Raw genomic sequence first — 14,318 nt, forward strand, 5'->3', positions numbered from 1 at the left:
TTTCTCTACCATAAGCCGTCTCCAAAGGCATTTCAGAGACTTTAGCAGTACATCCAACCGGCCTCAGAACCGCAGACCATGTGTAACCACACCAGCCCAGGACCTCCACAACCAGCATCTTCACCTCCAAGATTGTCTGAGACCAGCCACCCGGACAGCTGCTGCAACAATCGGTTTGCATAACTAAAGAATTTTTGCACAAACTGTCAGAAACCATCTCAGGGAAGCTCATCTGCATGCTTGTCATCCTTATCGGGGTCTCGGCCTGATGTAATGTTCTGGTACCTTTGGGTACCCTAATTACTCTTTCATAAGTGTATGCGCCCCACCATTCTCTTTTGGTAAGGTGCGCATACACCTTTAAGACTGATGCTGTCATCACTGAGCGCCGGACTGGATGGCTATTTAGATCGCCGGCTCTCACTCACATGTGTTCGTTCAAACTGCTTTGTGCCTTGATGCTAACCTGTCTTGAAGCTCTCATGCTTGCAAGCATACCTCGCTGTCGGAACCACGCTGCGCTGATCCCTGTATCCCGTTACCGGATCATCTGCTCTTGCCGAACCTCTCCTCTGCTACATTGCTATTAGTGATAAGTACCCCACAGGGGAAACCTCTATAACCTTTATACTAAAGCTTACACTATCTAGCTCTGCATACTAAGGACTATTACTACATCTGCATTATCTAAGATTGCTAGCTCTTGTGCCTACTACCACCTGTTCTTGCACTGGATTGATCTCTCTTGTATGTCCACCTGCTACTCTGTCATCTGCTACCATACATGATTGCTAAACCTATCTGCATCCCATCTGCTACTATCTTACTTTCAAGAACATTTCCTTTCAAGTGTCTGTCATCTACCATCTCTACCCAACCTGTCTCTTCAGCCTATCATCACTGTGTTACTATATACATAAGTCACTCTAGGAAACATCTTATTGAGTGTGTGTATTTACTTGCTGAATTGAGATCATCCACACATGATGAGTCATTGAGAATTGGGATTGGTGTCTCAGCATTTCTCTACATGACTACTGAAGTGGAATATTTCTGCAGCTGAAAATCCACATCATACGTAAAATGCAGGAGCGTTACACCTGACTGCAGTTCCTCATCGTAACCGACATTTGATGGCGTCTGGCACTTTGGATAGGTGTTCTCTTCACAGATGAATCCCGGTTTTCACTGTACAGGGCAGATGGCAGACAGCGTGTATGGCACTGTGTGGGTGAGAGGTTTGCTGATGTCAACATTGTGTATCAAGTGGCCCATGGTGGCAGTGGGGTTATGGTATGGACAGATGTATGTTATGGACAATGAACACAGGTGCATTTTATTGATGGCGTTTTGAATGCACAGAGATACTGTGATGAGATCCTGAGGCCCATTGTTGTTCCATTCATCCACAACCATCACCTCATATTGCAGCATGATAATGCACGGCCCCATGGTGCAAGGATCTATACACAATTCCTGAAAGCTGAAAACATCCAAGTTCTTGCATGGTCAGCATATTCCCCGGACATGACACCCATTGAACATGTTTGGGGTGCTCTGGATCGGTGTATAGGACAGTGTGTTCCGGGTCCTGCCAATATCCAGCAATTTTACACAGCCATTGAAGAGGAGTGGACCACAAGCCACAATCTACAACCTGATCAACTATATGCAAAGGAGATGTGTTACACTGCATGAGGCAAATGGTGGTCACACCAGATACTGGCTGGTTTTTGGACCCCCCTGGACACCCATAATACAGTAAAACTGCACATTTTAGATAGGCCTTTTATTGTGGCCAGTCTAAGGCACACCTGTGTAATACCCTTGCTGTCTCATCAGCATCTTGATATGCCACACCTGTGAGGTTTATGGATTATCTCAGAAAAGGAGAAGTGCTCACTAACACAGATTTAGACAGATTTGTGAACAATATTTGAGAGAAATAGGCCTTTTTTGTACATAGAGAAAGTCTTGAGTTAAGCTCATGAAAAATGGGGCAAAAACAAAACTGTTGCATTTATAATTTTGTTCAGTGTATGTCTCACATGTCTGAATGTGCAATTTAAATTCAGGTGAATCAAAATATTGGCTATATATGTAAAACTAAAATTTCTTTGTCAGTAAAACAGTAAACACATACATATTTTAACCAAGCTTTTAGTCAATTTCCTATACATTAAATCCAATTCCCTATGCTATAATAATTATTTGCAATATATATCATTATTCAGAAAAACATATTCTGAAAATAACAATCATATTGATTAAATTTTTGATTGTTATGGCAAATAACACGTGTGCTATAGCTTAGTAAATTTAGCCAAATGATTTATTATGCTACGAGTGCTTAGATACAAAACATGGAAATTATTACCTGTATGGAATCACAGCAGTATATGTAGAAAAAAAAGTAAACCAAATAGAAGAATAGATTCACTGTCTCAGTTTGCTTAATGATAAAGTAAAACAAAAAAACACAGACAATTTAAACTAAATTATTTGGCAGTTTTACAGATAAACAAATCACTTTTCCAAATTGCTTCTTTAGGGAATTAGTGCTTCTGGAAATGAAATATACACAGATTATTAGAAAAAAAAAGCTTCCCGTTGGGAGAGCAACAGTATTTACAAGAAAAGATGTGCCTAGCCGGACCTCTAATTGCTGTTCATTATCTCATATTGATTTAATTAGTTGCTGCACTCAGGTTTAAATTGCCTGCTGTCCTCAGCAGGGACTTAGGTATAAGGGTGTGTGGATTAAACAAGTAGGGTAGCAAAATGAGACCCCACAGTGAGAAACAAAAGGGTCATCTAACAGGGCATCATTAGTGATGTTGAACGGAGGAGGGTAAGGCCAGAGAGATACCCTTGTGGGCTTTTATTTTATTCTTTTAACCATGTTGGCTGAGAAAAATCTAATTAACCAAAGTAATTAGAGTAAGTATCTTCATAAAGGAAAATTAGAGTGTTGCTGTGAGAGCACAGTAAGATATATTGTCTAAAATGAGCAGCAGCAAAAAATACTTCAGAGGGAAAAGTAGAATTAGAATATTAGCTCAATTTATAGACTTAATATACCCACGGTTTGTGGACATACACACAAAATGTATTTAAAAAAAAAATATTGAAATTTCTATTCAGTCTTAACCAAATGTTTGCAGCTAAGGCATTTCTGTTAAGAAAAAGGTTATTAACATTTTAGATTAGTATCCATTTGGGACTAATTGTTTTATGCATTAATTGCTGAAGAATAATGAGGAAGTCAACGATCTTGCTTAAAAGGTTGAGAACTAATTGGTGCTGGAAGACAATTATGTCCACAGAACTGCCTGACGAGCATTGAAAGATTTAAGTTGGTTTAAAGACTAAATTTATGATGCATAAGTAGCTATTAAAACCAATGTACTTATGATGGTTACACCAATGTACTTATGATTTGGCAGAAATAAACTCTGGCATTAATGGGATACTTTCATTGTGCGAATAACATGATGTTAATTTCTATGGCATAAATATGGTATATCTATTTTGACTTTTTCTATAAACTATCACCATTAATATTAATAATCATCATCTTCCTACCCCTTTGTCTAGACAGACTACACATATATGACAGATATACAGTAGTACAACACTATAAATCAAACAATTTAGTTACCTCTGTTTTCCCCTTTTTCCAAATGAAATGTAATGTTTGGGGGCCCTATCTACAAAATGTGTATTGAAATACAGTAAAGTGTAAACATATTGTGCAAAGTCAACAGACTACTACTCAAAAGGCAATGGAAAACAGGTGGTATATTGAAAAAATTTACAACACGCTAAAAACCCTTAGTGCCCATTCACACAGGGGCGACACGACTTGCTGGGGCGACCTGTGAAGTCGCGGTGCACGACGTGCACCGCGACCTCGGCGCGACATGCACGCACTTCATATCATTGAAGTCAATGCAAGTCACCTCCAGGTCGCCCCAAAGTAGTACAGGACCCTTTTTCTAAGTCGGAGCGACTTATGTCGCTCCTATTAGAACGGGTCCTGTGCTAATCAATGGCAGGCGACCGTCCGCGACTTGTCAGGCAACCAAGTCGCCTGACAAGTCGCGCTAGTGTGAATGGACCCTTAAAATATTGAAAAGGATAACATTCATTTTTGCCAGATGACCTAATGAGTATATAAACCCAATAAATATAATCTCATTTAAGTTTAAATATTTCCCCACCAATTACAAATCCCATCAGTTATAAGGGGCAGCTGGCATGAGGAAGCAAAGCCTTGCTCCTTTTCCAAGATGGCCGCCTCAGCAAAGGGATACTGTGCAGAACCCAGCAGGGAGACAACATGTAATCAAGTGACTAGTCATGTGCCCTCTGATTGCTTTTTTTGGCTACAGATTTCTAAAGCATGTGCAAACTGAATACCTAAAATTTCATATAATCTTTAGCATGTTAATAATTTTTGTTATTTTCAATAATTGCAAATCTGTAGCTTTTATTAAAATAATACATGGTACATCTGTAATAAAAGTCAAACGCTTCCTGCTATGGGGCAACAATGCTTATCCCTCTTTCTCATTTGTGCTCCTGCTCTATCACATAGGGTTCTTATAGAAGCTTCAAGTTACATTACTCAGACATAGTCCACTGCATGGAGGCATGAGTGCCTATAGGAAGGACGTAACTGCAAAGAGGATGCAGGAGATCATCTGTACTGAAATGCAACAAAGGATTTAAAAAAGTTGAAAATGTATTTCATGAAAAACTAACAATGAATTATTATACACAGACTCAAGCAAACTAAATGTAACCAAGTTAAGGTTTACATATCAGAAAGTCTTTATTATTTAGCAAACTCTACCTGTAAAAATAGGCATTTTGGGAAACAATAGATGCTGAATATCTATTGTCTTTAAAAAGAATACAAATGTAGTCAACCCTTGATTTTTTTCCTAGGTTCTCTTCATAATCAATGATGGTAAAAGATCAATGATCATAATCATAATCAATGATGATAAAAACATCCGATCGCTAAAAAATCGTACAGTAGAATAATCTGTACATAATCATACACATTATAATTGGTTGACAAAATGCAGTCTGATTGATCCACACTTCCTCCAAGATTAGAAGGTTACTAAGATATAAAGATGATTATCCTCCTTTTTGATAAAAAATAAAAAAATTGTGGGTATTGTTCTATAGAATAATAAAGATTTATATAAGCAAAGAATATTTGATTTACATTTTGAGAAAATTTTATTTCATTTGCTAGATTATGATACGTTTACATTGAGAATGCTGATTGCTACGATGCAGTTAACTTAATTTTCCAAATTATATTATTTAGAGAATCTTGATTGGCTGTTAAGGAAGATTTAGTATATCTTAATTGTGTTATACTGAGAACGATCACTGGCTGATGTAGATGTGTGGTTTGAATACAAATTACTCTCTAAAGGTTAATTAGGAATTTTTGTTGCCAAGAAGGAAGGAAAAAATACTCTTTAAAAATGTATGTATATAGTGTTCACATTAAAGGATGTATTATAATGCTGACATATAGCCAAATATAGCCTGATGGTGGACTTTTTTGGCCGATGGCTAAATAGGTCAAGATAACCCACACAATCAAAAGCTTGATTGTGTGGTTACAATCAATTTGTTTATTGGTTGGCTGCCTTGGTTAACCACTTTAATACAGAGCACTTAAACCCTCTTCCAGGGCCGATCCTGGGGTTACAGACGCATGGGTGCAGACATTTTTATGACGCCCCCACATGGGCAGGGTCACCTTAGTAACTCCTCCCTTTGCAAATGTTTCTATGGCAACAACTCCACCTCTCCATCTTTAAGACCCACCACTGTTTGTAATCTGAATGTTCTGGCAATAACTTAGTCAACAGCTTTGACAAGTCAAAATACATGTATTAACAATTCTGTAAAGTGCATGTAAATCAAATAGTTGTACTTGGCTTCTTCTGGAAGCCGAGCTTTGGCTATCCTCATTGGCCAAAATGGGATGATGTCACTCCTGAGCATGTGGTGGGGTTCAGTAATCCTGGCACACAGGATCTCTTACACCTAAAGATCTGTTTACCTAAAGGTAAACTAAGCTGTGCAACATTCTAAAGAAAACTTAGTGCTGGTTCACACAGATGCGATGTCAGACATCACATGTGATTTGGAGTGCACTGCTCTGCAAACCACATGCGATTTCTGTGCATTACGAATACAGATTGTATGGCTGAATTTGCATTACATTCAGACCAAAGTCTCACAGGACCCTTTGTTTGGTCCACACCAGAATTGGATCACATGGGTGTTTACACCTATGCGATCTGATTCATGTCCGAATTGACAGTTTGCATTGCAATATAAGAACTGATCTGGGGGTGTCGTTAACTTTATATTGACACTCCCAGCAGTCCGCATATAGCAGTGTGAACTGCCCGCGAGTCGAGTGCGATGCGGGAACCCGCAGTGGATTTGCAGGGTTCCCACATCGCATATGTGATTGCATGTCTCGTTTGCCAGAAAAGGCCAGCCTGCTCCCAATTTTTAAAAAGAAGATTTTAGTTCTGCTTTAAAAGCTTAAAGTGTATCTACCAACAAGAAAAAAAAAGCATGTTATTATATATTATTATGATATTGCACCTTACTAATCCTTAGATATGGTAGCTGCTTTAGTTTTCTTTTTAGGCCTGTTCTTTATGTTGACCTGGTAATCTACACAATAACACACTTCCTGTCTTAGGTTGGCTACACCCATTCATTTTTGATCAATGCTGGCCATACACTATACAAAAAATCGTTAGAACTAATTTTCAAAAACAAACACTCGGCGGTGAGAGTAGACTATCGTGCCATCATGTAATGACTGAATTTCGATCGAAAAATCGTTCAATGGACATAAATAAATCCTTTTTTTGTTTGTTTTGTCACATATGCCTAGTGCAAACAGTTTGGGTCAGAAACACATTAACCTTTCAATTTATCTTTCATTCGGTAGAATTTTCCAAACTGTTCCTTTGATTTTTCAGGTCTGAAAAGTTAAAACTGATTTTCTATTTGTGCCTATTAACTGGACAGTTACGTACGAATGACCAAATTACAGATTTTCTACCGATTTTTCGGCTAGTGTATGGCCAGTATAAGGCCGGGTTCACACTGATGTGAATTGAATTAGCATGACAGGAGAGTTCGACCAGCTCTCAATGGAGCCAGTTCACACATCTATGGGCGGCCACAGTTTACACTGGAAAAGGGTCCTGTGCATTTTTGGTTCCATTTCAGGTGCGAATTCAGGCAAAAAACTTGGACCTGATTCACACCTGAAACAGTAAACAGACATGCACCAGACTCCATGCTGTGAGCCATGGTTGCAACTGGTGTGAGCCGTTTCACACTAGTTGCTGCCGTGGGTCCGGTGCGTGTCTGTTCACCTTTTCAGGTGCAAATCAGGTCCAAATTTTTTGCCTGAATTCACACCTGAAATGGAGCCAAAGACACACAGGACCCTTTTCTCGTCTCCATTGAGAGGCGGTCAATTCAATTCGCATCAGTGTGAACCCAGTCTTAGACCATACCATATTTTTACTTTAGGAAGTCATTGATTTGTATAAAGTTACAATTGGGAGACTTTCATGCAAGTGGATCCCCAAGCATTAAATAGATTTTATAATGTTTTGTGCCAGGCCTTTTTGACATGTAAGCAGGTTCATTTACATGCATTATCATTTTCCCCAGAGACAGAGGTCAGAAAGTAGACAGGAAATGATCTTCAAAAAGAGGAAAATGATGTCTGACAAAGTGACACAGAGAGACAGCTTTCATCTGAATATATTAATGTATGTTCTTCTATTTACCCCTGCCCTGCCTGACAAGTGGTGTGGGTAGTACCTACCTAGTACAGTAGGATGAATGATGATCTCCTCCGAGTCCTCCTGAACATGGACTAACAGTGCCAAATACACACACACACACACACACAGGCCGGCCACCTCATGATCACCTCAGACAGCCGCAGGTCACGACACGTGCTGGTGCAGGCCATGCTGGCTTAGCTGCTCACACTGACTCAGCTCTGCTTGCAGCTGACCTGGCTGAGAACTTGTCCAGACTTGCTCTCCACTGGCTTTGAGCCGCTGGAGGAGGTGTGTGGATCCAAACCTGACTAGAAGACAGCACTCGGGGCGGCACGGAGGAGAAGAATGCTGGGGCCTCGCCTCGTCCTTGTGATGTGACCGTGACATCCCAGGTTGCTAGAGGCCAGGCGATTTTATCAACCAGTGCTGTGAGTTGATGGAATTGCGGAGCGGACAGTGCAGTAAGTGGAGTCAGTGACAGCTTGTCACTGACAGCTTTGGAGCCCCCCCTCTTTGGCAGTTTGTAGCACCTGGGTGCGCTGCATTCCATGCACCCGCCCAGGATCGGCCCTGCCCCCTTCCTGCCCAGACTAATTTTCAGCTTTCAGCACAGTCACACTTTGAATGACAATTGCGTGGTCATGCAATGCTGTACCCAAATGAAATTTTTATCCCACAAATAGAGCTTTCTTTTGGTGGTGTTTAACCACTTTACCACCGGAGGATTTTGCTGTCTTAAGTCCAGGCCACTTTTTGCGATTCGGCACTGTGCAACTTTAACTGACAATTGCGCGGTACGTGCGATGCCGTTCCCAAACAAAATTTACGTCCTTTTTTTCCCACAAACAGAGCTTTCTTTTGGTGGTATTTGATCACCTGTGCGATTTTTACTTTTTGCGCTATAAACAAAAAAAGAGCGTAAATTTTGAAAAAATAACAATATTTTTCACATTTTTTAATATGAAATTCCCCCCCAAAAAATGTAAAAATCAAAATTTTTTAAAATTTTTGGCCAATTTGTTTTCTGCTACCTATGTTTGGTAAAAAAAATCACAATAAGCGTATTTTGATTGGTTCGCACAAAAGTTATTGAGTTTACTAACTAAGGGAAAGATTTCTGTCATTTTTGTTGTTTTTTTTTAATGAGTAATGGCGGCGATCTGCGATTTTTTTTTGCGGGACTTCAACATTGCGGCGGACAGATTGGACCCTTGACTGACATTTTTGACACTTTTGGGGGTACCAGTGACATTACTACAGTAATCAGTGCTATAAATATGCACTGTTACTGTAAAAATGACTCTGGCAGGGAAGGGGTTAACTTTATTGGAGAGGGAGGGGTTAATGTATTCCTGGTGCTTACTAATGTGTGTGGGGGGAGGTGACTGAGTGACACAGGGACAGATCGCATGTTCAGCTATGTTGAACCCTGCAATCTGTCACTGTCTGTCACTTAGGAGATCTGCCCGCTTTGTTTACACAAGCGGGCGGATCTCCAAACTTGATTCCCCGACGATCAGGGAAGAGCAGCGGCGATCGGCGCTGCTCCTCCCCTGGCCTGACTCCCGCTGTGACTGAATACAGCGGGAGCGAGTCTCTCCGTAGGTCTACATCACTGGACAGGAAAGAGCCACTGTGCCGCAGTAGAGGCACAGTGAGCGGGGGTAAAGTGGTTAATCACCGCTGGGTTTTTTATTTTTTACTAAGAAAAAGAAAAAAGATAAAAAATGTTGAAAAAAAAAGTTTTTCCTAGTTTCTGTCAGTAAATTTTGTAAATAAGTAATTTTTCTCCTTCACAGATGTGCGCTGATGAGGCGGCACTGATGGGAACTGATAGCCTGCACTGAAGCGCACTGATTAGGTGGCACTGATGAGGAGGCCCTTATATGCAGAACTGATGGGCACTGATAGGTGGCACTGATATGCAACACTGATGAGCACTAATAGGTGGCACTGATGGGCACTGATAGGTGGCACTGATGGGCACTGATAGCCACTTATAGGCAGCACTGGTGGGCAGCACTGATAGGCACTGACAGGCTGCCCTGATGGGCACTGTCGAGCAGCACTGATGGGCACTGACGGGCAGCACTGATGGGCAGCACAGGTGAGCAGGCACTGACTGGCACCACTAAAGGGCACTGATTGAGATCACTGGTGGGCACTGATCGGGGTCACTGATGGGCACTGATCGGGGTCACTGATGGGCACTGATTGGTGTCACTGATGGGCATTTATTGGTGTCACTTATGCTGTTGTTTTTGCTTTACTGTAATCAGGGCACCCAGATTACTTGTCCTGGACTCCCCTTTGATTGGCTCTCCTCGCCACACACTCTGACAGTGTGAGGCGAGGAGCGCCGATAAACGCCACTTCCACATTTACATGTGCTGAGATTGGATACGGCTGATCACATGGGTACGCTACAGTGCTCTTTTTGGGGCACCGCCATATGACATCCTACCAGAACGGAGGCGCACCGCTCCGCCGTCATTTTTGGGTGGGCGGGCAGCAAGTAGTTAATGTAAACATTTTAATAATTTTATTTATCAACACATAAATAAAGGTATGATTTGGTCACTGCATTTAGTATTGCATCCAGGCAGGTACAAGGACCTGCCACCTCTGAATGCCTGTGGGAGGGAGAGGAAGAGAAGCAGGCATTCAGTGGCTGCAGGAGCAAAATGAAGGGCATCCTCCCTGCTATATGCTGCCTTAGCCCCCCCCCCTTCTATCCAGCCTGGTGCTAGTTGTCTCTGGCAGTCATCAGTTGCCAGGACCACTCACTCCGCCCCTAACTCCACTATCAAGCTCAGGATCCCGCTTATTGCCTCTAGGCTTCTCCTCTTGGGTAAGGTAGGAGAGTGTCTTCCCCAAGGCCGCTCCCGCCCGTTAGCCTAGAAGAAAATATATTCTCTATCATAGCAGTGCCGGGAACCTGAGTATACCATGTGTCCTACTGTAACAATGCCTCCCACCTGTCACACTGCATAGACACCAATCAGCTTCCAGATTTTATTGTCAAAGCTTAAAGTGATTGTAAAACAACCCATTCAATTTAAAATAAAAATGAAGGGGAAAACATTTCTGTATAGATAAAAAACAAAACATTATAAAAAGTTATCCCTTTTTTTCTAAGTGATCACATTCCCTCTGTTCTCAGTTGCATAAGAGCTGGGGGAAGGAGAAGCAGCAGCACACTGAGCTCCTCAGTGAATAGTTGTGAAGGGCGGGGGGGGGGGGTTGGCAAGTCAGGACAAATCTGAACATTGGAGGAGAGCACACTAAGTTCTCAGCATTGAGAACTGACCACAAAGTGCCCCCTGCTAAGTGTGGTCAGTTTTTAATAGGAGAGCTGACGGACTGCCAGGCCAGGAACACCAGGGATTTCACATAAAGGAAGCAATACAAAGAGAACATGATAGTTTCTCATACAAGTACATGTTACAGCAGGCACATATTAGAAATATGAAGTTTTGGGGTAACAAACGCTTTAATTGAACAGGCTGCGATTAGAATCTGATTGGCTACCATGCACAGCTACACAAGATGCTAAGTGCTCCAGTTTTAGCAAATCTCCCCCATTGTGTTGTCAGGAGAGTTCTTTTGAATCGGGGCTGCAGCTAATGTTTTTTTTTTTTAGCTGTGATTAGAAATCCAGCAGTGCCATAGCCAGATTTGGTTTGATGGTGGTATTTGTTACAGAGTCAAAACAAAGTCCCACAATGGTGAGACCTTTCATAGAATGTGTTTTGTCCAAAGAAGACATATGATTAAAGTTATACTAAACAGAGAAGTGGTAATTGTCATAGTTCATTCACATAAATCATATACGGTATCTCACAAAAGTGAGTACACCCCTCACATTTTTGTAAATATTTTATTATATCTTTTCATGTGACCACCCTTTGACTTCAAACCAGCATTCATTCTTCTAGGTACACTTGTACACAGTTTTTGAAGGAACTCAGTAGGTAGGTTGTTCCAAATGTCTTTGAAAATGAACCACAGCTCTTCTTTGGATGTAGGCTGCCTCAAATCCTTCTGTCTCTTCATGCTATCCCAGACAGAATCAGTGATCAGGGCTCTGTCTGGGACAAAGCATCACTTCCAGCACTCCTTGTTCTTCTTTACAATGAAGATAGTTCTCAATGACATTGGCTGTATGTTTGGGGTCATTATCCTGCTGCAGAAAAAAATTGGGACCAATCACATGCCTCCCTGATGGTATGGCATGATAGATACGTGTCTGCCTTTATTTCTCAGCATTGAGGACACCATTGATTGGCAACATTGAGAACTGTAGATGTAGAGTTCATCTAAGGAAACTTGATGAAGCAGATGAAAGGCACATCATGCTTACTTCCCTAAGAAAAAAAGATTCCGTATGGGACTTTGTATATGCTTCCAATAGTACATAAAACACAAATCACATTAAAAACATAATTTTACATACATACAAGAAGTCACAGCTTCACCATCAACCTATCCATAACACATCCCAGTTGAAACATCCATATGGTTGATGTGATAGGGTCAACACATTTTTCAGGAGTGTATAGGCCTCATTTGTATCCATATAAGACACCAATACAATTTAAAAACTGAAAATAAACAAAGCATGAAATGAGAATTGATAATTTTTTAAATAACTTACCAAAACAATCCTCACACAACAAAAAGAAGGAAAAAAAGTTTATATATTCTTATGAGAATAGAGAATGTATATGAGAATATATATATATATATATATAGTATCTCACAAAGTGAGTACATCCCTCGCATCTTTTCATGTGACAACACTGAAGAAATGACCTTTTGCTACAATGTAAAGTAGTGAGTGAAAAAAAAAAAAAAAAAGCAGCGAGTGTACAGCTTGTATAACAGTGTAAACTTGCTGTCCCCTCAAAATATCTCAACACATTCATGCCATTCATGTCTAAACTGCTGGCAACAAAAGTGAGTACACCCCTAAGTGGAAATGTCCAAATTGGGCCTAATTAACCCCCCCTGTTGTCATTTGACTCGTTAGTGTTACAAGGTCTCAGGTGTGAATGGGGAGCAGGTGTGATAAATTTGGTGTTATCACTCTCACTCTCTCATACTGGTCCCTGGAAGTTTAACATGGCACCTCATGGCAAGGATCTCTCTGAGGATCTGAAAAAAGAATTGTTGCTCTACATAAAGATGGTCTAGGCTATAAGAAGATTGCCAAGACCCTGAAACTGAGCTGCAGTATGGTGGCCAGGACCATAAAGCGGTTTACCAGGACAGGTTCCACTCTGAACAGGCCTCACCATGGTTGACCAAAGAAGTTGAGTTCACGTGCTCAGTGTCATTTCCAGAGGATGTCTTTGGGAAATAGATGATTGAGTGCTGCCAGCATTGTTCAGAGGTTGAAAGGATGGGGGGTCAGCCTGTCAGTGCTCAGACCATATGCCGCACACTGCATTAAATTGTTCTGCATGGCTGTCGTCCCAGAAGGAAGCCTCTTCTAAAGGTAATGCACAAGAAAGCCTGCAAACAGTTTGCTGAAGACAAGCAGACTAAGGACATGGATTCGTGGAACCATGTCCTGTGGTCTGATAAGACCAAGATAAACGTATTTGGTTCAGATGGTGTCAACTGTGTGTGGTGGCAACCAGGGGAGGAGTACAACGACAAGTATGTCTTGTTTACAGTCAAGCATGGTGGTGGGAGTGTCATGGTCTGGGGCTGCATGCGTGCTGCCAGCACTGGGGAGTATTGTGGAATCTTTTCCTTTCAGGTACAAATACCTGTTGCCTGTTAGTCAGTGATACCAAATAAGAGATATGTAGCTACAGAGATCAGACCAGACTCAGTTGTTGAATCAAAGTAATCTAATTTTTATTGTTCCGCGTCTGAGATTAAATATACCATATGACGTATGAAAAGTAGGTTGTATTAAGATATTATTGTCCAATCCGAAGTTAGTATAATGTTCTAGCGAGCATAGTGTTAAAAGTCTATATGTGATTTTCATCAGGGACTTTCCAAGGGACTTTTGTATATATATATATATATATATATATATATATATATATATATATATATGTCTTGTGGTCAAGATATCCAGACAGGGTTCATATTCTGAGAGACAGGGAATTTTCATTGTTGCAGAACATCTCAGCCAATCAGATATATTTTTTGCTTTTGCAAACTTGTATGAAACACTTTCACCACTCCATAAAAATATAAGAAATTCAATGGATGTAGTGCAATTTTTTTATAGACCAGCTATATTCATGAGTCCAAAATTGAATAAAATTCCATCATGATCATCTTAAATTGTGTACAATCTTCCAAATAAATCCTCTTTCTTGCTGCCATCCTGACTACTAAGTGCAGACTATATGCTCACTTTCATAAGTGGACCTCAAAACAATTCAAGGACATAAACGCATGTGTAATCATATACCACATGATGTCCAA

The sequence above is a fragment of the Pelophylax lessonae genome (assembly GCF_965119305.1).
Source record: "Pelophylax lessonae genome assembly, chromosome: 1".
Taxonomy (NCBI): Eukaryota; Metazoa; Chordata; class Amphibia; order Anura; family Ranidae; genus Pelophylax; species Pelophylax lessonae.